At 41.2% G+C, this 24,062-nt stretch overlaps 1 protein-coding gene across 9 annotated transcripts in view; it reads left to right on the forward strand.

Annotated features, from left to right (window-relative positions):
• Positions 1–24,062, forward strand: part of si:ch211-285f17.1 (sickle tail protein) — a 117,002-nt gene that overhangs the window by 37,586 nt on the left and 55,354 nt on the right. Inside the window, exon 1 of one of the 9 annotated variants that reach the window (XM_063483533.1) lies at positions 10,240–10,395. The exons of the other annotated variants lie outside the window; for them this stretch is intronic. The gene's annotated coding sequence lies outside the window, so the exon portion shown is untranslated. Of the gene's footprint in view, positions 1–10,239; positions 10,396–24,062 lie in introns of those variants that run through there. 9 annotated transcript variants of the gene reach the window in all.

Genomic DNA, 24,062 nt, shown 5'->3' on the forward strand with positions numbered 1-24,062 from the left:
CAGTTGAGAAGCGATCAATATTCTTTCACAACCAACAAGCGGACAACTCTTGAGCAATTTGTGCATAACGCCGTGTCAGAAACCTCTGCCTATTAATTTATACTACAAAATTAACTTCATAATGAGGGTATAGAGCTACATTAATCATTTGCTCAGTTTTTAAGGTATTATTACAAGACAGACATTAGTTAAAATAGCTTTTATCTGAAGTCAAGAAGATAAGAGAAACATCCTTCAACAATGTAATGAACCATGTCAGCGACTCGCTATACCATCTTGTGGTATAAACGCTATTACACGAAGCTTCAGCAAGAACCCATTTTAACTGCAGTTGACATCGCTTCGACACAATACATAGATGTGTGAGACATACTTGTGGATTGCTTTTAGCTATTATTTTAAACATATTCCTTACCTATCCAGTACCTTTAAAGGCAACAGCACCGATGAGAGAATACTGTCTAAAACGAACACTGGACTCAGACAGGCACTAGCTCCGTATGTGCAGCCTAACTGTGCGTTAACCAAAAATAATTGAGCCAATTTTCAAATGTACCACTTTTCCTGCAAAACAGATGTGATCTAACTGCCATCTCCTCAGCAGGGTCTCAATCAACCACTTTTAACACAGCGGCTGTCAGACGCAGAGTACACCTTCTTTCTGCTCTGAAGCCATTAAGATGGCGCTAACCCATGAACCCTGAATTATAAACTGGTTTTCGCTTAATATAAGAAAATGAAAAGAATAGATTCATAACACAGACTACTGCTTCTATCATTTTGTCCTGAATGATGTGTCTGACATGTCATTTTACTTGACTTTTGTTTCCTCTAACACAGCAGCTAAGTGTATTTTTACATCCAGCTTTCTTTGGTCTTTTGATATTAATATTAAATGTAGAAGTAGCATGTCTGTTCTTTACACGACACGAGGAATATGTAGAAAATGAGCATATTATATTTGTTTCTGCTAAAAGAGAAGAGATTTATGTCTCATGCATTGAATTTTAAATTGAACTTTTTTTTTTGGCAAGAAATAAAACAGACTTCCTGGTCAAAAATGGCACACGCCATCTTTTCCTTTTGATTCAGGTTTCCTATCACGTCACATAATTACATCTTACAGCACTTGAATCTTTGACTTAGGTGAAAGTGTCTTCCGCTTCACATACTCCTGCTGCTCAGTAGCTCCTGGCATGTACAGTAGTGCCCTCAGCTGTACAGCTAATAGGATTTCAAGTTGAACTTGATTTATTTTTCCCCACACTAGAGTTTCACTTCTCCCATGCTGTTTTGTCAAAGTGCATGATGTGACATTTATTCATTTTATCCCTGCTAGCACAGCTTGTTCAATTACACTGTGACTAAAAACTTCACTTCTCGCCAAGTTTCTTTCCCCCTAAATATGAAACGCTGAGATGGGTTTGACAGCAGCCCTGTGCCTCTGAGCATCTTTGGTGCATTCTTACAGTATTAAACACTAGAAACATTGAATAAGGGATCAAGTGCGCTCCTCCCCCACCCACATTTAAATCTGGGGATTTTTACAAAAAGGGAATAATACAGTTTGGCTGTGTGATGAAGCCATTGGTGAGGCAAGCGTGGTTTTCAGCTAGGCAGCTAAAGCTATCATAAGACTGACGCAGCATTTCAGCCTGAGCTTGCAGGCAGAGAATGAGGGGATTTCTGCTGAACGGGTGTTAACAGCTGGAGGTTTAATATTTCACAGAAAACTGGGAAGAATTCTGTGACAGTCGATTTCTCCACATTTTTTCACATTTTATTTTTATCTAAACTCCTAACTAAGACATTCCAGTTCAGGAATCTAATCAAAAAAAGGTTAATGTGTTGTCAGGCGTTTAAGAAGTGGAAACAAATTAAACATTCAGTGATTCAGTGCAAACTTTAAATCTGATTATTTTTTATTCTGCACAAGTCAATTGTTCATAGCCATTATTTGTTGAAGCTGCTTCCTGACAACGATTGTCTCCTAGAATTACGCCTAGCCGAGTGGCCATTTGTCTTGATCCGTCCTGACCAACAGCTTTGCAAGCCGCCCAGCAGAAAAATGTAGATGGCTTTGATAGGCATCAGAAACCCTTATCTCACATCCCCTGTTATATAAGATTTGATTTCTTATGACCAGAGAGACTGGACGAAAAAGACAATGTAAGGCAGGACAAACAGGATCCATCGTGCTGTTATACAACTGGCAGTGAAACAAGGACAGGATTCAGATGTGACTGTTTTGGAAATGGAGTAGAGTGTGTTTTTGCATGCAAAGAAAGTTTTGGAGTACTCTGGTGTGATGTCGTCTCTTTTTACCCACCTTTGCACAATAACAGGTTCAAGACAAACAAATCCACAGGTGTATAGTGTCAGGAAAGATGGTTTGTGTTATGTTCCTGGATGGTGATGTATACACAGTGTGTTTGCGTCTAGCTCTGTTGCATTAAACCATCCTCTTCTGTGTTTGACTGCTCCCAGTTGTTGAAACCGAGCAGAAATTTTTTTTTTCATCACAAGCAAGTGGTGGTAAAGTTAGAGTAAAAGTGAAGTCAGCATACCAAAAGCGGTTTGGTTTCCACTTTGTGCGTTTGCACGTGCACAGATTTATCATGTATCTTCACACTGTGACCATACGGAGCTGCAAAACTGCCACAGTTGAGATGAGAAAGCAATAATTCTTTTGTTTTCTCTGCACTGTCGTTTTATCTTCTCGGAGGCAGAATATTAATTCTTAGTGCTGCATCATAACACGTTTGTTTGCTGTTTTGTGATCCCATAAAATCCTTTGACAGGCAGACGGGGAGCGTTCTCATAAATGGGAAGTCAACAAGGGTATGCAAAGTTGCTGATTGAGGCCCACAGTTCACAGTGAGACAGCCAGCAGTTAATGTGATGCGTAACCAGCAATCATCAATTATTCATCGTTGAAACATTTTCCAGAGTACCAGGAAAGAGTGCTTTTATGGATAGGCAAATTACTTATATCTTTAGGGCTGCTTTATCTCTAAATTCCTTGCAGACATGCTTTGCATGTTAAATATTTTGCTGCAACGATGCAGCTAGCTTTAAAGCCCTTACTTATAGGGAATACTTATTTGTTCATTTTTATTGTGACATTACATAAAACATCTGATAAATATTTTAGTCTCATTATTCTTGGACATTATAAATGCATTTTATGAAGTCGGTAATTCGTGTCTCGCACCAGAAGGCACAAAAGTGCACTTATGGGGCAAACTCAATTAAGCTAAATGCTTTTTATTACTCTATAAACCTGATTAGGAATCACATTTCTGTGACAACAAAAACATGCATTTACTGTTATTGTTTCCTGGGCTGCACTTGCTGTGATTTGAAAGAGTTACATAATAGAGAGAATGTATGAGAGGCAGGGATGGAGGGATGGCCAGATGTAGACTCGGGTGGGAGAGGAAGAGAGCCTGACCTGACTGACTAACCCAGCTGGTGGCCCAGCATTTCCATCAGTCATCGCCTTTTGTCTGTCTCTCACTTCTTTGTTCACGCGTTAGTCTCAGATTTCTTTCGCTTTGTAAACCTGCATGCCTCAGGTTAATAATCTGATTGATGTCAAGTGAACTCACCTGTTAACTGGGACATTTTTGTTGTGTCTTTGCAAAGTTCAGACCCAAACCTTACCAGAGTTTTGGTGTTAGATACCAGTTTTTAGGGAGTTTAAATTCTTATATTATACATATTTCCCATGATGGAATTTCGGTTCAGAGCTTTTAGGAAGTGTTTATGTAAGCATTCGTTTCCCATAATTTGGCAGTGTGTTGTGTTAACATACTATATAAGGTTGCCAAAATACAAGAATCAGGAAAACACTTGGTACCATTCTGACGATAGCTCGGAGTCACCAAATGAATTTTTTGGTCTCTTTGGTCTTTGCACCTTGCTGCAGATTGCTTCCTTTGCTAACACGGATTTGCACAGATGTGGAGCTGTGAAAGCAGTGTTCTGAAAATGCGATAAAAATCTTCTTTTCCCACTAAAATCAGTGACTAATCTGAGATCTGATATGGTTATCGAGATGATCATTTTGGCCATAATCGTGTAGCCCTAATCTCCAGCAATGTAACTTCTGCAAACTAGCAAGGAATGTACCAAAGACGCCACTATTTACTCAGCTGTGCTGCGTACACTGCTACATGTGCTCCGAGCAAAGGACATGGTACTGCTCTGCTCGATTTTTGATTAACAGAAACAGTTTCTGCATTAGGTTCTGTTAAAAAAAAAAAATTATTATTAATATCAGTGGAAATTGAACAACACACATGGAGATATATAGTTCAATATTTGCCAACAGATCTGCAGACTTTCACTAAGACCTGTTGGTTCATGGGTATAGCAATTTGATACAAAGCGGATGTCTGTGGAGGACAAGAGGGTAATGGCATTACCTTATCTTTGAGCGTCCCTTGTGTCATACTGACAGTTGCTTCATGCTTCACTTACGCTGCGCTTTAGTAGTCAAAATGTTGCTGCAGTAGCCAAAACAACGGGCTGCACTGTATGAAAGTCAGAGTTGCATGCAAGGTCGAACACTGCCTAACATTTGAACATAACATGGACTTTAAAAGCATCCCTAAGTCCACTTTCAAAATACCAATGTTTTGTCAGGCAAAACCGATCATTCACAGTTTTTTATTAAAGCATGAAAAGCTTGGTTGATAAAGAACACGTGTTTGTATATCAAAGTGAGGATCCAGCTGTTTGCCGTGAGTTATTGTAGATTTAAACAGCGGGTTCACAGTTTTTCAAATCGGTCTTGAAGCGAGCCATAAGGATTCCGTCATACTGGCCCACAAGCCGAGAATCAGCAAAAAAAAAAGAAGCTGAAACTTGGCAGGGGTGTGTTGAATCAGAGTTTGGTTAATCACTTTAATGCATGAATGTCTCTTTGTGTTGTATTTGTAATACTTTGCTCACATAATTACACCCTACAGCACTGGAGTCTTTGACTCGAGTGAAAATGGGGTGAATTGTTAAACTGAAAAAAATTGTGGTTTTTAGTCATATTCTTTGCCCGACGGCTCTGATTGGACTCTTTTTTCTATATTTTATGGTGTTACAAGCTGTTACATTGAAACCACTTCCAAAACATGCATTTAATCTTTTTGCCCAAGTTGGGATGAAAGAGCTGTTTTTGTAATATACAGAAGATTTAAGATATATTAACAATTACAATATTAATGCTGATAAAAGCTGAGACCTAAGACATTATCATTATGAGTATCAACCAGTAAAGATTTAAAGGGTGTGAAAAATTAACATAATTCTTTACAACTGCACATGGTTGTAAATGGATTTTCTTTCTATTCTAGATTCTTTTTTTCCTCATGTAAAGCAGTTTTTAAGCCATTCTGACGCTTGCTCCTGAAGGAGAGAACTGCTTGTGTCTTCTCCTACTTTCTGCTACTCCTTTTAGAGGATCTTCCTGTCACGATCAGGTGTGTGGGAATGGAGAGAGAGGACCCAAATGAAAGACTCGGCAAGCCAGCTCGGAATAGACACAGTCTTTATTAACTGGAGCTAGGTTAATAAACGATTGAAATAAACAGAGTGCATACACACGAGGAAATTACGACAGCGTGACCGGAAACAGAGACCAACTGAGTTCTTAAAGAGACAGGATAATAACAGGATAGGTAACAGGTGGGAACACAGCTAACTAATGAAACAGAGTAACCAAAAGTAAACCTAATGCACATAGGACAAGAGACCTTCACAATAAAGCAGGAAACAGACTCGAGAAACTAAACAATGACAAAAAGTCCAAACCCAAAACACTGGGTCAACAACCCAGGTGCCATGACACTTTGTCTGTCTCATCCTATCCCTAGCATCCTCTTCTGCCACACCAACCCTTTGCATTTCCTCCTTCACATCCATGAACCTTCTCTGTGGTCTCCATCTTTTCCTCCTGCCCCAGTTCAACATACTTCGTCCAATATATTAACTCTTCTTCCTCTGCACGTCCAAACCATGCTAGCCTTGCCTCTCTAACTTTGTGTCCAAACTACCTTCTTCTCCTGACTTTCACTCCTCTTCTCTTCAGAGCATACTTTCATCTCTTTTCCACTTGCTCCTCACTCTCACAGCGCACCACGTCATCTGTGAACATCACAGCCCACAGAGACTCTTGCCTGATCTCATCTGTCTACCTGTCCATCTCCAGTGCAAACAAGAAGGGTGTTCAGAGCTGATCCCCGGCATAGTCCCACCTATACCATGATCCTCTCTGTCACTCCTACTGTACACCTCACCACTGGCTCACTGTCCTCGTACATGTCCACGTACAGTACCACAGATTCTCTTTTGGCACCCTATCATATGTTTTCTCTAGATTCACAAACACACAGTGAAGCTCCTTCCGACTTTTAGGTTAAAATTTCCGCTACCCTCTCTCGTAAACATCTCCATACCTCCACATATATATTATAGCTGCCCTCACTTCCTTCTCAATAATCTAAAATTGTAAACTTCCTGATTAACCACTTATGTAATTTACTTTGTATTAACCAGTTTCTTTACTGAAATGTCTGTGCAGTTTTACATTCAGAGCTGTGATCTTAAAATCACAGGCCAGTTTTTCAAACTGTTAGCAGGCTAGCTGACTTTGAAGTAGCTTTTCCTGTCTTAATCTGTGATGACTTCGGTGCCTCGCTCTGGTTGTCTTGTTCTTTGCTTCTGAGTTTTGACTCTGACAGGTCAGTGCTGGCCAGTCTTCACCACAGAATGATGCACATAATGCTCTCTGTAGAATATAATTTCCGGTGCTGCCACTTTAATTCATTTATGCACGTGTGACTCAAGGACAGACAAACAGAAACAGAGTCATGTGACCCCTCTGACCCTTTGTGCTATGTTTCCTGGGTGAGTTATGTCTCATTGTTCCTTTCTGTCACTGTTGCAGTGGGCCACAGGACAATCAGACTGGCCTCATAGTGCCACATTCACTTCTCCGGCCAAGCTGTGATCTCACACCTCTCACTTCGCATTCTCATTATTTAAGGCTCTTATTAATTTATTTAATCAATAGCCGTTTAAGATCTCCTCCCTGGAAATGCATAATGGCAGCAGATTCATCGGGCTGCTACATCAAATTATAGGCTTGACTGGTAGGGTCTCTGGAGGCTCAGATGTGTGTTTGTGATGGGTTAAACACAGGTTGTGATGCACAGTACTGTGCATTGTTTACATAATGATAGCTCATCATCTTCAGACAGTCCCTCAAACCTGAAGGGCAGTGAGCCTTAACTTCAATAAGACTTCTCCTCCTGTACTCTCAGAGTATCTGATGCTGACTCAGAGATCATACTCGTCCAGTGGCTCCATTGTTGCCATAAGCTCAGCTCTGAAGCCTCCCTGTGGAAGATTATGAAAGTGGCTTTAAAATACAGAGCAGCAGCTCAACGGGGCTTTAGATGATTTCAGGCTAAATATATGTAAAAGGCAGCTCGGTCCACAGGGTAGAGTGGGATCTGGGTGGAAGGCAGCCAAGGCCTTTGGTGCCTCCTTTTTTTGCTGTTTTTGTTATGTGCTCTGTATCAGTTTGAAAGATGCCCTGCAAACTAAAACCAAAAATAAGAGCCAACAAAAACTGTCACTTTGAGTTCAGAGTTTTTAAGTAAAAAGAACTCAGCAACAATACCCCTGACTGTAAAAATAGATATAAACAGGTGTATTATTTTAGTTTATATACTGACTGTTCCATCTGTGCTACTTATAGACTCAACATCATGGGAAAACAGTTGCTAAATACATCAATAGCAATTAAAAAGGCTTAGAGTTTATTCATTGTTAACGCTGCTTAAATGTTAGAAGAGAAAAAACAAAAAAAGTACATTAAAATCATAGATGTCAGTGTCACCAGTAGGTTTCAAATGTTTTTTGTTTTTTTGCATTACATTGCAGTCCTTGTATCAGCCTTGTTTAACACATCCAGCAGCAATGCATCAGCTGGCTTAAAGCAAAGGTCACATGACAAGCTGTCCTTTTCAGATAAAAGGAGGTGACACAGTGTATCCAGTACTTTTTCTCCATGTGACTCATCTTTAGATTGTTAAGCACGTTGGCCTAAAGAGGAAAAAAAAGTTAGCTTGTGAGCCTCCTTTCCCGAATCTTCATTTGTGCTACTGAAAGCGAACGGCTTGTCATTTCACTCTCTTTGCTTTACACGAGCACGGCTGAGTTCAGCCTCTTCCAAGGCACACAGGTGGCTCATTCACTGGGTGACTGCAGGTTCGGCTCCTTGGTGGCAGACTGGCACAGGCTGAGCCGCCAGGCTGAATAGCCTCAGGTGTAATCCTCACCTGCTCCTTCGCCGTTAAATCCCGAATGTTTTGATTTATTTTGCTTCCACTTCTATTTTTCTGAATGTCTTTTCAGCACTGGAAGGATTTAGCACTAGAGGATTAGTCAGAGTGGGCCCTGTTTATAATGTGCATGCAGGAAGAGAGTAAGGAAGAAGTATTTCCACTTTCTTATGGCAACACAAGTCCAGAAACATGTTCATGAGTACATGGGCATACAGTTACATATGTGTACACACCCATCCAAGTACGGCACTGTATAGACATCACTGCACCTGCTTTCTGTTATCGTGCACAGAGTCAAAAGCTTTTTCTCTGTCTTTATTATGTGATAAAAGCAGGAGAAATAAATGCTGACGTACAAAGCCTACATGCCGGCACACCTGAGCTGCCGAGGGAGTGACTGAGCACATTTGATCTTTTCATGCCGTTTTTGTACTAACTGCTGCTTTGAAGTTTTGCTGTTTTGTGCATCTGAGCCCCTAAACAATGAACCGCAGTTGTGATTGTCCGGATCATGTCTGTCAGCGCGGGGGTTTTGTGCTTGTGTTCACAAGAGGAGGGGTCCGTGAAGGAGAGCAGGCTCCCCACTCCAGCACATGGTGCCCAGACTAAACAACAAGATGAATGTTTCCTGAATTCGACTTGGCACAGAGGCACCCCCACAATCTACCCATGCTGCTGAACTCTAAGACTGAAAGACTCGCATGCCTAGCTGGAACAAATGTATTTGAAAGAAAATTGCGGAGTTACAGTAGCCTTATTGTTGAAACGATCTATGTAAACACCTCTGAGCAGAATCCGCTTTAATCTGCCAAACTTACGGTAGTTTGGTTTATTATTTTCCCCACTGGAGTGCCGTGATTTTTCATTTTACCATCATACAAAGTGGTTTAGATCATCTATGTTTGTCTCATAATCCAGAAATCGTAAAGTTTATCCTCTGAATGAAATGCTTTCTTTTTATTCCAGTGCAAAGTTTTACCTTAATAGCAGATTATAAGAGGTACGAAGTCGAAATGCTTGCGTGGTGCCTGAGTTGTCTAAGGACTTCCACACCCCGCATGGTGTTACCATCTTGTGATGATAGAACTGTTAACAGCGCCAACAAAAGCTCAGTGTGCTGCTGTCAACCTGTCCCCTCCCACACATCACCTTTCACCTCACTGCCCTGCACCCCCACCCCCCCCCCCCCCCCCCCCCACACACACACACACACATCACACCTCTACTCTTTCTTATTTCACTCAGAGGCTGGAAAGAGCTGGGGATGCATGGGGCTGAGCAGCTATAGTGAAACTGTGAATTGGAGGTTGGCACTTTGAGAGCGCATACAGTACAGTGAAAACCTTTGGCAGGCTATGGTAAAGGGAACTTGCTGTGGAGACCAAGCTTTGAGGTCTGTGACGGGCTGAGCCTCATTGCGGTTTATAACAACAAGCTGTTGGATTTGGAGAGAAAGTTCCAGTCACGCCCCCCAGCTCTCAGTCAACACAGCCAACCCCTTTTTTACCCATGCCTGAAAAAGTGTATTTGTCTCAGTAAGACTGAAGCTGGCAGCCCCCACTGTGCATTTTCCTTCCTATCCTATCCTCCCTCCACCTTCGCTCTTTTAGCTCATAGTTTGCGTCTCCCAAACTCTTCTTCTCGTGACTGAGGAGAGCCAAGCTCCAGATAGTGGCAAGAGGTTAAAAAACCTTAGTCATGAGGGAACACACACACACATACACAGACAAACGTCTACATGTGACAAGCCCCTGCCAAACAATCGCTGCTGGCTCAGAGAGAGTAGGTGGGCGGAGGGGCAGCGGTAGTTTCTTGGAAGGCCTGATTGGAGCATAAACAGCAGCCCAGGAAGTCTAACAGAAAGAGAGAGAGAGAGCAAGAGACGGAGGGAGGGAGGGATCAGTGGAAGTGTAGATCTACCGGGAGAGAGCAAAAAGTTTTGGGACTGAGGCAGTGTGTTAGTTTGTGTCACTCTGGGTGAGTGTGAAGAAAAAAAGACTTGGTTATCAGGACATACTTTACCACAGCCTACCAGAAAGAAAGGGTGAGTAGCTACATCTTGCACAAGAGCACACACCTCTCTTACACCGATACATAAACGCTCACGGGACTATAAACTCCCATCTTCACCAGTTTTTCCATCCATAGATTCAGATTGATGCATTGTAAGGCAGACATCCCTGCACTGTGAGAGAAGTAGCACGCTGTTACTGTTGCATGCAATGTCATTTAAATTTCCAGACAGTTTTTTGGAGTTGCATTCACTTGATATGTGTGTGTGTGTGTGTGTGTGTGCGCTGCTTGCTGATGGTTTCCCCTGGCTCCGAAAGCTGCTTGTTTTCCATAGCTGTTTTCTTTTTTTTTCTTTTTTTTTGCTGTGCCTTGAACTGCAGCCAACCATTCAGTGTGTGAAGCAAAAAAAAAAGAGAGAAAAAAGGGGGAGACCATCTAATGTGTGTGTGGCTGTGTCTAATTAAGCTGATGGAGGGAGAAGAGTGGTGAGGGTCAAACCATGAGAGGGTGAACTTGGAAAAACAGCGCTGTCCCTCTTATAAAACGCATCCCTTGCACAAACTATCAGTTACATCAATTGTCTGGGATCAGAACTTAGAATAAACTAACAAGTTTTCTTAATCTTCTAAAATTCATCTGCCTTTTGAGATCACACAGAAATGTAATCTGTATCATCAAAGTGGCTGTTTGGGGATCAGATTTAGTGCAGATTTTGTGATGCTGTTTGGTCACGTCAAGCGGATTGCAACATTTCCCATGCTGCTGCTTCTCTCCTCTCAAAGGGAACATCAGTATATATCTTGCGACCTTTAAGTTACTGTGTTCTTCACACTACATACAGTAGATGTATTAACTAGGGAAAACGGTGAACTACTACTTTTTACAGTTTGTCACTAATCTTAAAGTTGAGTCGAATTTTAAGCATTTTACTGTCTTAACAGGCCTATATTTTCCTGTCTGGATCTCTTCAGCACTGTGGGAATTGCATTAACTTTTTTCCACTGCTGAGTAGATTTGCATCTGGAAAAGACTGGTCTGCCCAATCCTAGGCAAATGGGAAAAAAATGAGAGTTAATTTCACAGATTTTCACATGCAACTGTGTAATCTCTATTTTTATTACCATAAAGTCACACGATAACTAATCAGAAGTTCTTCTTCTTTTGTTGTTGTTTTTGACAAATAAAGAAACCCTCAGTTGTGCTTTGTATTTAATCCCTAAGCCATATTGGTCCTTTAAGTTCCATCATCCACTTTTTACCACTCAGATGTTTAGTGATGGGTGTGATTTGTTTTGTCTCTCACCAATAAATACATCAGCTTCCCTCCGTCCGCAGGCGGGGAAGGTAAACGGGTCAGAGAGACAAATGAGCTCGCACACTCGCACCCCTTTACAGTGCCCCTAAACCTCATCTTTCATCGCTCGTTTTGGCACTTTCACAACGTTAGACTGTCTCTCACAAGTTTTTATCGCCGCTTTGCTGATGTAGCAAGTTGTCAGTTTCTCACAAGACCAGAGGAAACTGTTATTAACGGGAAGGCAGGGGTTTGGCTGCCAGTATAATTCTACCAAGCTATTCGTCTAAGTGATAGCATATGAGGTGCAGTGATTTTGGCAGTGTTTTTACAAGCAAAGGCACACAGTAGCTCCTGACCGTATGCCTCCATTTGTCAAATATCATTAAGAGAGACTAAGGTTAGGACACGAGCACTTGATTACCTAGCTGGACTAGTCTGTTACATCAGTATCCAGACATAACAGTGCGGATCAGAATCTCTACAGGAGATCAGGCATGAACCTGACCAAATGTATTAGCTGATTCAAATCTGGGGAAGTAGAGTTTGACGGCTTCCATGAGCTAGGGGGAAACACACCTGGGCCAGCGGCATGTGGCCAAGCAGCAGTGAGGCCAGTGGGGGTGGATGGGGTGAGAGGCCTAACCAGGTGTTTCTCTGCACTGTCATCCTTCGCTGGGCCTCAAGCCAGCTCACGCCACGTCTCATTGAGCTTCAAGGTTTGATCAAAACTCGTTAGAGAGCTTTCATTCTAGCTCCCATTGGTGGGTGAGTTATGGATGCGATAAAAACACACCCACATAGTGGAGATCACCAAAATGTTGGTGAAAAAAGAAAGAATGATCGTGAAAGAGAGTAGAAATGGTGCTAATGCGTATTTTTCTAAACTTTAGACCTCATTGTGATCTAGTCACATGGGGGATATTTTTATGGACAGGGAGCTGCAGTTGTTCACTCTAAGAAATAGAGAAATGGAGAGTTTTATTTAGTAAGCCCAAGTCAAACTTGTGACTTGCTGACTTTTTTGTTGTCAGATTAAAAATTCCCAGGTGAAAGTGAAACCTTGTAGCCATCCTGGGTTTTTGAAACCACATGTTATTATGACATTATAACTCAGAGGTCAAGAACACAACATCCTTATACTTAAGTCAATCACAGAGAAACCCCAGTCTAACACATACTTTCCTTTATCATCTATTTGACTATGAATTTGACTATAATTTGCTAAATTTACATCATAATTATAACAAGAATTAAAAGAGTCACTAAACTAGGGTTGAGACCATTAACTCAAGAAATTGTTAATAAGGTCACAAAGCAAGTGATCGGTAGAGGCGCTTTCTTGTATACTTATTTACAGACTTCTTTGTATAACTTGGAGTTGCCCCATGCTGGCCATTAGAAAAGTATTCTATGCTCAAACCTCAAATTTTAAATTGATATATTTTGTTCTTGTTCATCTTTCGACTGCTACTGTTAGAGCTCACCACAGCGGATCATCTGCCTCCATCTCTCCCCTATCCCTAGCATCTTCTTCTGTCACACCAACTGCATGTCCTCCATGAACCTCCGCTGTGGTCTTCCTCTTTTTCTCCTCCCTGACAACACCATCTTTGACATCTCTTATCTAATATATCCACTGTCTCTTCTCTGCACATGTCCAAGCCATCTCAGCCTTGCTTTTCTAACTTTGTTTCTTATTTTGTCCATCCTGGTCACTCCCAGTGAAAAGTTTAGCATTTTCAATCCCAACATCCTGCACTTCAGCCTGTCTCTTTGTTATCAGCCAGCCCTCTCTCTTTAAGAGTCATGGTCCCTAAATTTAAAGGCCCTGCTCTCACTTCCACATTCCTTCCTTTCCTTCTCTCTCGCTGCCTAAGAACACACCTTCCCCATCTCCTGCTCTTTTGTCTTTGCCCAACAGTAGCGCACTTTCCTCCGGCACACGGCTGGCCAACAGCACCGGAGGTGGTTGTTGTTAACTTGGACCAGATGTTACACCAGGCCATCCTGATGATATAATGTACATGTATATAATTTGGATTGACCCTTTAAAGCTAAATTTTCTAGTTTCTGTTATTCAAACCAAGCTAATCTCAATCTAATTCTTGGTATTAAAGTTGATAGAAAGCTTCATTTCTCTGGGACTGTGTCCACTGCTTGTGAAACATCCACAGTATAAAACCTTTTTTTATTTTAGTCATTATGCTTTAAGACTTTGACTGAGGCAGATTACATTCTCAATTAGCTGCGAGTAACATATCTCATCTTGCAGGAAGATGTTCTATCAGTTCAGCAGCTTAGACCAGAAGCTGTCCTTATGGCCAAAACATCTTGAGTCTAATAGAGGTGGGGATTATAAGAAGGTGTTATCACACAGAATCTCTGTCATGTTAATTGACTTCTACTTGTTGTAAATTAACCTCATTGTAAGCCAAATAATTTTCAGTAGAATAGTTAAAGGTGCTCTTTGAAAATCTTTCTTCTTCTTTTTTTTTAAATTCCTGCAGTAGCTGTAAGATAGTAGCGTAAAAACACCTTATCTTGCCGTTCTTTAAAGCGCCAGAAGATATGTCATTTTTTATGCATTCCTCTTAGTCACAAGTAAAAGGCAGCTGGTAATGGCAACATTTTAATAGAGAAATGTGACAGACCAGCAGAAAATGATTTAATAAGGCACCAATGTGTAGTTCGCCTAACAATGATTCATTAACACCAGCCTTTTAAGTTTTTTTTCCTCATTTCTTTACACTCTTTGATATTATAATAGGTCTGGCTTGATGGTTTTTAGCCTTATAACATTTCTAAAGCTTTAGGGAGATGCATAGTTAAGCCACAAATAAAAATCTTGAGATGTGACCACACAGAGAAAACAGGAGTGGTATGGCAAATATCTTCCCAGTCTGTTATTGCGGCGCTATGGGCAATGGTAGAGGTCACTTATGTGGGCGGCTTCTATGCCAGGGATTATCCACAGAGGGAAATAATAGACTTGTAGTGACGTCAGATGCTTGTGGAGCTAACGGAGACTTTGCCAAGATAGAAAACTAAGTTCGTATGTACCGTGAGTCTACACGCAGGAAGGATCTTAGATCAAATCGGGCTTAGAGTAAGAGGGCAGCTATAAAACACCTGGCAACTGGTAAATACAGGTTTTGCTTCTTTCTTTTTTTTAAGGCTGGCTTATTTGCCTTAACTCGATGGGGACAGCTGAAGAGACGCAGGGCTTACCATTCACTCAGTGAAGCCATTTTGTTGAACATCCTCTTCGTTTGGCAACAACGAGAAGGGGGTAGATAGAGGTGGGACACAGTGCCGCTGACAGTTGCTGTTAAATGCCCTTTTCTCCCAATGTAAACACCTACGCCTGTCCCATCCATCTCCTCTGTTAGTTACTAGGTTTGACGTAGTGCCTCCCACAACACAGAAGAACATCCCCGGATTTTGTTTCTCCTTCTGTTCAGTACCAAACATGCTTTGCGTACACATGAAAAGGAGTTGTATGTTTTTATCTACAGGGTCTGGTCTCCGAGCGAATTAACCTTGGGACCAGACTTATGTTGGAAGTAGATGAAATGCAAAAAGTGCACTGATAATTAGAATTTTGTCTCTAATTGGCAACCTACAAATGCCCTGGAGTGTAAGGTCTGTCAAACTTTATTCGCTAACATCATTCTCACTCTTTAAAAGCATATAAAGCATTCAAGGTTTTCTGTCCTCATAAAGCGTTTTTTTAAGGAAAGTATGAATTTGAGTTTTAAAGCTGCCTAATCCTAATAAATATGGATGAGACTTCTGTCCACCACCCTGTTTAACAACCTGCAGTGTCTTGCCCTTGTCCCTCAGATGTTGGCTTTCTATTGTTTTCCATTGACCCAATTGACTGCTCGCTAATGATGCCATTATGGTGGCACGATTTTATAATTACCCCTCTGCCTGACAAACTCGGTGCACTTTCGTTTAGCTATGGTCCACATTACGAAACGCCAATCTCTGTAAATATATTCTGTAAAGCCTGTGACACACAGGATGTTTTTGTTAAGCTGGGATATTCTAGGAACAGTGGCTAAGTGAGCTCTGGAGCTGGAAGTTTTGAGGAAACCTGTCCTCTATCTGGACATGGTCTGTTTGAAGAACTCCGTCCTGCTCTGACTGATAAATAGGCGGCACCATGTAAATACTGGAAAGAGGCCCGGCAGTATCAAATAAAAGCATTCCAGTCAAAAAGTAACGACAGTTGTGCAGAGAGAGTTGAGCGAGTTTCTATTTTTTACTGTGTCTGGCTACGTGGAGGCACAGAATCAAGTCCGTATACTCTGAAGACTTTATTTAAGTAGTAGAAGGATTATACAAGCGTGACACTGCTTAACTTTAAATCCACACTGCATTTCAGGACAGATTTTGTCACACGTACTAAGCATAGCCTTTGGTGGCAGTTTTGTGGCTGTTTTCTGTTTGTATCTAACCAACTGTTTTCCACGCCCGCGTGGCAACATTAGTTTGTTCATTGGTTGGGTCGACCAATTTAGGTGACACTCGAATATCTCACAAGTTTTTGATGTATATGTCACTGCCATTAAGCTTAAACCAGACATACTTCTTCCTCAGAGCAGGAATCTCGATTCTGGAGATGCTCTTTCTTTAACATCCTTTCCTTGTGATGTGGTGTAGTGGACACCTTTGTTTTTCTCCAGTTGTCTTGTCATCATATCCAATACTGTGATACATATTTGTATGTATGCAACATCAATACTCACTTTCTTCTTTCTCTTCTTTACTCTTTTAAATGTTCACTTGTCAGCCATTGTCAATGTGATTACCGAAAGATTTGTAAATAGCTAATGCTGGCCAATAGAATGAGCGTGTTTCCTGATTGATGCTTGTTTCCTGTTTAGCAGAGCTGAATTTCAATTTCAATCGAGTTAGATGTTGCAAACGTTTGATTTACTAAGTCAAAGTTTGGAAATTTTGACTAATGGATGGCAAACAATGTGGCAGCAGTTACTGTTGTAAATCCTATGTCTTTTTGTCCAATCATACCAGCAACTTCACAGTGTTTTGTATTGAAATGTAAAGAAAAAAGAAAGAAAAAAAAAACCTCATTAATAATGAGTTTGGTGCAGAGACCTGTGTGGTTTGTGTGCACGTAAAATAGGGTGACCAACCGTCCTCTTTTCCCCGGACATGTCCACTTTTCACATTCTGTCCGGGGCGTCCGGGGGGATTTTCGAGATTGATGAAAATCTCCGGGTTTTTGTACAGAGGACCCATATGTGTGACGTCATCCCCGAGCTGCTGCTTTGTGAGTTGTTGTTCTGCGCTCACAGACGGGACAGACAGTGCGCAGCAGCGCGCCTGGTGATGTTTAAAAGATGCCAAACTGCAACTGCAGCTTTTCAGACGAGCTGCAAATTACCAGTACCGTCCCGGTACTGGTAATTTTTCTTATAAAGATGAGGCTTATTTCTTTATTTAATTCCAGAGGTTTTTAAGGTTTTTTTTGCCCTTGTTGACTTGTAAAAGCCTATATGACATTTTTGTTTCACCATTCATTAACCGCACAGAGAAGGCATCTTTTAAACATGTTAAAAATTTCTTTAATCAAACAATATTATTAAAGTTCTTCATGACTGGGCCAAGTGTCCTCTTTTTTGGAAATCAAAATATGGTCACCCTAACGTAAAATCCACTGTTAATCGATCCACTATTTGTAATTACCCATCTAATAGCAACGCCACTAGAGAGGCTGTACACTCTTATTAACATATGACTGTCTTTCTAAACAAATCCCATGAAAACACCAAAACCAGCAACAATCAGTTTGTAGTTGCACCAGTCAGTCCTCTAAACTTGCTTAGCATCTCTGCGGCATTCATCCTCAAAGCCTTTTCATTCTTATTTTAGCTTTTTATAAATGTCACCTGTTAACAAACAGGAGTAAATGGTGCATTTGTCGGGGATAGGTTTCAGCTGACACTTTAGTGTGCTTGCTTGTATCAATAGCAATAAGAGCCCACATTCGCCCTAACAGAGAGCATGTCAGCCACTGCAGCTTGTACAGTTTGTTTCTATTAGTGGAGATTTTATAGACAAAACAAGAAGTGCAAGATAGGGATTAATAAGTAAGACTTTGGCCACGTAGGCTAAATGAGCATTAGTGAAATCTATTTGTTGTTGGGTTTGGTCTTGGATCTGTTGACAATACAGATACATACGATATTTCCAAAGGCTCTTTACATAAGAACATTTTCAGTTCCCTCCATATTTCCTGGACCAAGCTCTGCCGGTGAGCTATTCCACCCCAGGCTCCCCTCAGAGTAATAAAAGCCATCTTGTAAAACTTGACATTTTCAATGTCTGAGTAAGTATTATACCTTTCTACTCCACCTCAGTGTCCTGAATGAGCTCTATAATATTATTACTTTTAATAAAAGCAGCTGCTTTCCCTAGGGTGAGAATATTTTAGTAATATTTTGCCATCTTTATTGCTGAAAATCACAATAGCCTTTAGGTATGCTTCAATTTTAGCTTGCCAAGTAGTGGGAAGGCTCTCGTTTGACTTTTTAAGTTCAAAAGCTCAAGATGAGTGCCTGTGTATTCTAAAGCTCATCTTTACTCACCATCTCCGCAATATAGAGCAGTCACAGGGTCTACCAGCCTATCATTACATTCTCCTTAAAAGCTATGGTGGAAAATATGGCTAGCTGTTGGTTTTCTTGGATTTTCCATTCACCCAAGATCCCAATCTGCTTTTACCTAAAATCCAAGGCCAAGAACATTCCTCAGAGCATTTCCATTAGTTTATATAAAAGGCCGGAAGAGCTAAAAATTGCGTCTTTACACACACACACACACACACGTTCACCCACACAGCAACTCTCTCCTTGCGCCTTTTATCACCATTTTCTTAGCACTTTGTTTCGAAGTTTCCTTCCCGTCCGGGTTTCCTTTCACAACCATGTGCATCCTTCCCCGGCAGCGGCACAACAATGCCCTGCTTCATTTCAGCTCTCCAAGATCTGAGACGACTGGAGCCAATGAGCGGCAAGGCACATGCAAAAGCCATTAGCTAGTTGATGATGGTGGTAAGCCGCAGAGGCATCACAAAAACAACCGTCCCAGAATGTACATTTTGTGTTGAAACCCGGCACGCTGCCTGTTCAGCCAGCGGAACACCAATAACGAAACAAGCCTTTGAAAAGGAGGGTTGTGCCTTACATCCCTCGTTCACATGCTGAGCGATCAATTCATATTTGGCTTTCTGTGAATTAAAGCAAAAGTTCCTAAGTGTCTGCTCAGTCTGACAGATGCCTGCCATGGTTGTGGAACACTTTTATTATTAGACGCATCCCATTTGGCCTCTTAATGCTCAGCTCAGGCAGTTTGATTGAGGACTCTCTCTGGAGCTGCAGAACGACTTAATTACAGTCGCGATCTCAATCTGAATTTACTGGGAGTGCATTCATAATGCATGTCTTACTTAGTATCAGTGGCCCCAGTTAGAGCAAACCAATGATCATGTCATCATGCAGATGTGCAACCTTATGTCAACAACTGAACATCAGGGTTGTAAGGGAGGTTGACGTTCATAACGGAATAATCAGTAGATTTTTTGCATTAATAGCTGCAGTGTAGGAGATTTTAATGACAAATATTATGAGAAATGCCCCTCAAAATGCAACTGGGCATGCTTGTATCCAGGATCTATTTAATATATATTTCTCTAAAAAGTCCATTTTACTTTATTTCACACTATTTTTAGATAAAAATAAAGGTTCGATGTAGAGAACATTTCATTTTGGAAGACTAAAACATTTTCTGAACTTAACCAGCAAAATCGACCGTTCACTGACAGAAAGCATGTAAAACTAGGACAATAAAGTTGGCAGACTGAACCCTATTAAAAACTCATATACAGGAAAGTTCAAGCTTCCCAGAAGCTGTTCTAAGTCTCTAGAGATTTCTTCATTGATAATTGCATCCTGCAACCTAGAGCAATTTCTGGCAGTTTAGCCACTAAATGTTCCTCTATCTTCCCCAGATGGTTTTTGTGCATTTTATTGCTGGGCAGGTGGGGAACAGTGAGGTTGTCATAGCCATTTCCCTAAGAAAACAGCTGCTCAGTGCTTGTTGAGTTGCAGGGTGGGGTCACAGATCCACAACAGTGTTGCCAGTGGCTCCATATTTGCATGTTCAGACTTGAAACAAAAGATCTGCACACTATTTGGCTCCAAGGAATAATGTCATTTTAAAACAGTTATAGAAAAGGAACATTTGATCCAAAGAATCTTCCTCAGGCCTCATTCAAGAAGTGTGTAGGTCTTCCTCTTTTTTAGCAACACATTGTGTTTTTACTCAGGAACCAAAAAAACCCCCAAACAAATGTTTGCCTGGATGTGCACACATCATGAAACCTTAAAAAAAAAAAAAAATTAGTATTACTCTATGTCAGGCTTATGAAATTAAATGACTTAAGCTTTTGCAGATCCAGAAAATGTTGTTCTGTATTTCTGGGATTTGGAATTATGTTGTTGTAATCTCAGAATCAAAGATGTATCCGTGTCACCAGAGGAAATTTTCCAATACAATTTCTTTGGACTATTTCGAGTACAGTTTCTAAGGCGCAGCTGACAGCTGCATGCTTCACACTTAATGGCTACACTTAGAGTTCAACTTCAGCTTTTTTTCTGATGAAATCTGTCATGACGATCGGAAGGACACATACAAAAAAGAAAAAAAAAATATCAACTGATCCATTTAAACATCTTTAGTGCTTTGCAGTCGGTGGTCTGTGAGCCTGCAGTATGTACAGTATCACTTCCATGGGGGTTATGTGTTACACAGTATGCCCCAGTAAGCTGGATTCTGCGCTGCTTTGATCAGGGTAGAGTCCCCTCACTAATCTGCTTGAGTTCTGGATGTTTGCCCAGGACACACGTACACACATACAAACACTCTCACAAATTGTGATTAAAAAAACAGATGTGAAGTCAAGCCAAAAAGATGGAATAGTCTGAAAAAATTCAAATGGGGACAAAGTGACATAACACTCGGATGGCTGACTGCACATTTGCACGTACTTACAGTATGTGCCAGTTTAGGTTACTTAGATTTGATTTAAAGTTCACTACATAACATTATAGCACTGTGTCTATTCATCTAAGAGTACAGACTAGTCTCATGCTTTGTATTTACAGAGGTTATAACTAGGATCTAATGACGTAATGCACACCTGGGGTTTTTTAAAGTCTTTACTCACACTCAGCTGGAATAAAACTGGCATGATCTTTGATCCATATTTTAATTACAGCTGCGGGACACAGACAGGATTAGGAAGTGTAAATGCTTCTGTCATTGTTCCTTGTCTTTTTAGCAGCCGTTTAAAATCTCTTAATTGCTCTGGGCTTAACTACAAATCTCCGTGTCCTGTATTTAAGCACTAATAAACAGGTGGGAAAAGATTTTATCTGGCTAAAGCCGATGAGCTGAAATGGAGTGATCAAATAGTGAAGCTGGAAAGGGGAATGAGAAAGAAGAAATGGGAGAAAGGAGTTAGGCAAGGAAAGACGAAAGGGGTTCTACTTGACTGTTTGCTATGGCCCTCCCTGCATTACATCACTGAGATGCTTCGGCACTGATGACATTGTTGAGCTGAGGAGAGGGTTGGTCCTGGAGATGATGTCATTAATAACCAATCAGGGGACTTGGGGGTGGTGGATGGTGGTAGGGTCTGGCTAGCTCCTTAGGCTGAAATATAAAGATCTCTGAAAATGTCTTTTCCCCCCTCCTCAAATCATCGAGCCTTTGTGTCCGGCGCACTTTTCCTGAGGTTATTTTTAGGCCTGTGTTAAAAATAATTTATATCAGAGGCTGTTTCTGCTGCTGCCACAGAGCTTAGGAACGAACTGCAGCGGACTCTGCTGAAGAAGACAGACACGTTAATATAGCCTTAAAGGATTTAGCGTGAAACAAATTAATAGTAAATGAAGTAACTGTTTTGTGTCTGTCTTCTGGAACAGATGAGTGCCGTGCTGCACTGTTTTTGTTACATTGCTGAACATTCTTTTCTTGCTGGTGAGGCTTTTGATTCCCATAAAAATTTGAGATGAGGCGGCGCACGCTTGTAGCTACACTGTTAAGCTACTTTTGGTGTGGCCCTTATTTACAGACTAGCTCGGATTCTCGCCCTGTTTTGGGCAGTGCCGTACATTTTAAGCACCAACATATGATTAATAAAAAGTGGTTATGATGTAAATACTAGCAATTAATATGGAGTTGACACTTTGGCTTCCTAAGAAATGTAAATTAGTACTCTGTAGCTTGAGCTTTTAGGTCTGTTCTGGTCTTTGCTGCCTCCTGAAGTGTCTCGTTAGCTGTGAAGTGCTCTGCTGTGTCCACCAAGTACTTTCTAATTTTGTCAGTGTATTGCTTGCTGCTGTAAAGGGAGCATCTAATCTGTTTATCCGAGAATTTCCCGTGGAAACAGATTTGAAACAAAGCAACAGGAACGCTGAAATTCCAGAACACTAAAGTTGCTGTCTGTGAAACCAAAACAGATGGCTGAAAGACTCTGAAATTAAAGCCCCTTTGTGAGTTCATCGCTAGGAGTGATAGCTTGCACGTTGTATGAAGTCATTGATCAGAGCACAGTTGAAAATCATTAGATGAGTAGCCATCTTCACTTTGCCCGTTGCGACTTTTTAAAGTTTTTATACTGTACAAGAGGACACGATGAAGGTCAGAGGCCAAAACATGTTAGTCAAGTAATAAAGCTGTTCTTTATACTAAAAGTGGAGCTTGTAGTATAAAGCTTTGACCTCTGTAGTGTCCAGTTGCTACAATCGCCTATTGTGCCAACAGTGTGAGCACTCAGGGAGTTTAATATAGTATCAAATCAGATTTAAATACAAATTACTTTCACTGTTGGGGTAAACCAATCACTGGCTGAGAAGCCTTTGCTCCCGTGACCTGATCCCTGCTTTTGCTTGTCACCACACTGTGGGAAAACTATTAAACTTTGCAGGCACTCACTTTTCTCCTGCTCTGCCATGGGAAAGCAACAGCATTTCATCATCCTCCAACCACACTACAATAAAGCTTGTGTTGTTTCTTTTCTTACTTCACCTCACAGTTGACCACCTGAACTTTTGTGATCCCATAAAGCAAAAAGAAAGTCTCCTCTTTCAACTACTGAAAATATTTACAATATGTTTTCGTGGTAAAGCAAAAAACTATATATCTTCAAAATGACCATTTTAGTGAGGGGGAAAGAATGCACTTAGCCTACAGCATTATGGTTAAATCACCCTTTGTGCATCAAGGAATTCTCTCCGTCCCAGTGGTTGGGTCTTCCAGCCTCAGTACCTTCTGTTCCAGAGAGGTTTAAGCCTGGAGTCAGTCCACCACCTGACTGAAACACATATACATACATCAATACAGGAACACATAGCCACAAACACACAACACATGGACAGCAGGCAGCAGGTTTTACAGATAAAGTCTGGGACAGAGGCACTAGTGTTCTCTGGATCTCAGAGTGACTCCCCCTCCAAGGGCCCGTTTCATATACCACCAGCACCTGCATCACTTATCAGCTCGAACAGCACTCACCTCTCCAGAGTAGAAACCCTTTGCAGCTATTCAGCTTCACACAACAAGCAGGGATGGCACCGTGGTACAGAGGCCAACTCACAGTGAGGAGGTTCCTGGTTTGGATCTCCTGGCTAGCTGTGGGTGCTCTGTGTGGAGTTTGCATGTTCTCCCAGGGGCTCTCTGGCTTTCCTTCAGGTGCTTCCTCCTAGCCTGCATGCTGTACGGCACTCCGCAAGTGACCTTAAATTCAACAAGCAGTTAAGAAAAGGGACAGATTGCTCAAATTCAGTCAGATTAAAACTACCTTTGTAATCTGCATTTTTAAAATGTCGGTTAGAAACAACCTTTAACGCCGGTTATGCCCTGCTAGCATGAGCGAAAAACGGAGAAGGAGAGATATGCAGGGCAGAGGGGGAAAGTGAGGAGCACACGACTGGCTGGTTGCAAAAGTCTGGGCCCTAAGCTGCTTATCACTATGAAGAGAGTCAATTGCAGTGCAATCACTTTTTAATGAACTTGAGAGAGAGCTGGCATATTGAAAGGCGTATTTAAATGGATGCCATGTGCTTTCATTTGCTTAGGACTTTGCTGTACTCTAACTAGCGTATCTTCATCTGTCTTAAAATCTGTCTGAGTCCATCTAATAATCAGAAAAGAGTGCTTTGTCTCATCAATTTAAGCCTGTTTGCTCATAGTAATATATATATATATATATATGGAGAGAGAGAGAGAGAGAGAGAGAGATATGCGTGTGTGTGTGTGTGTTTGTGCTAATATGCTTGTGTGAGCTTTTGTATGCAAAAGTCACACAT

This window comes from Pelmatolapia mariae, linkage group LG9, assembly GCF_036321145.2.
Source record: "Pelmatolapia mariae isolate MD_Pm_ZW linkage group LG9, Pm_UMD_F_2, whole genome shotgun sequence".
Taxonomy (NCBI): domain Eukaryota; kingdom Metazoa; phylum Chordata; class Actinopteri; order Cichliformes; family Cichlidae; genus Pelmatolapia; species Pelmatolapia mariae.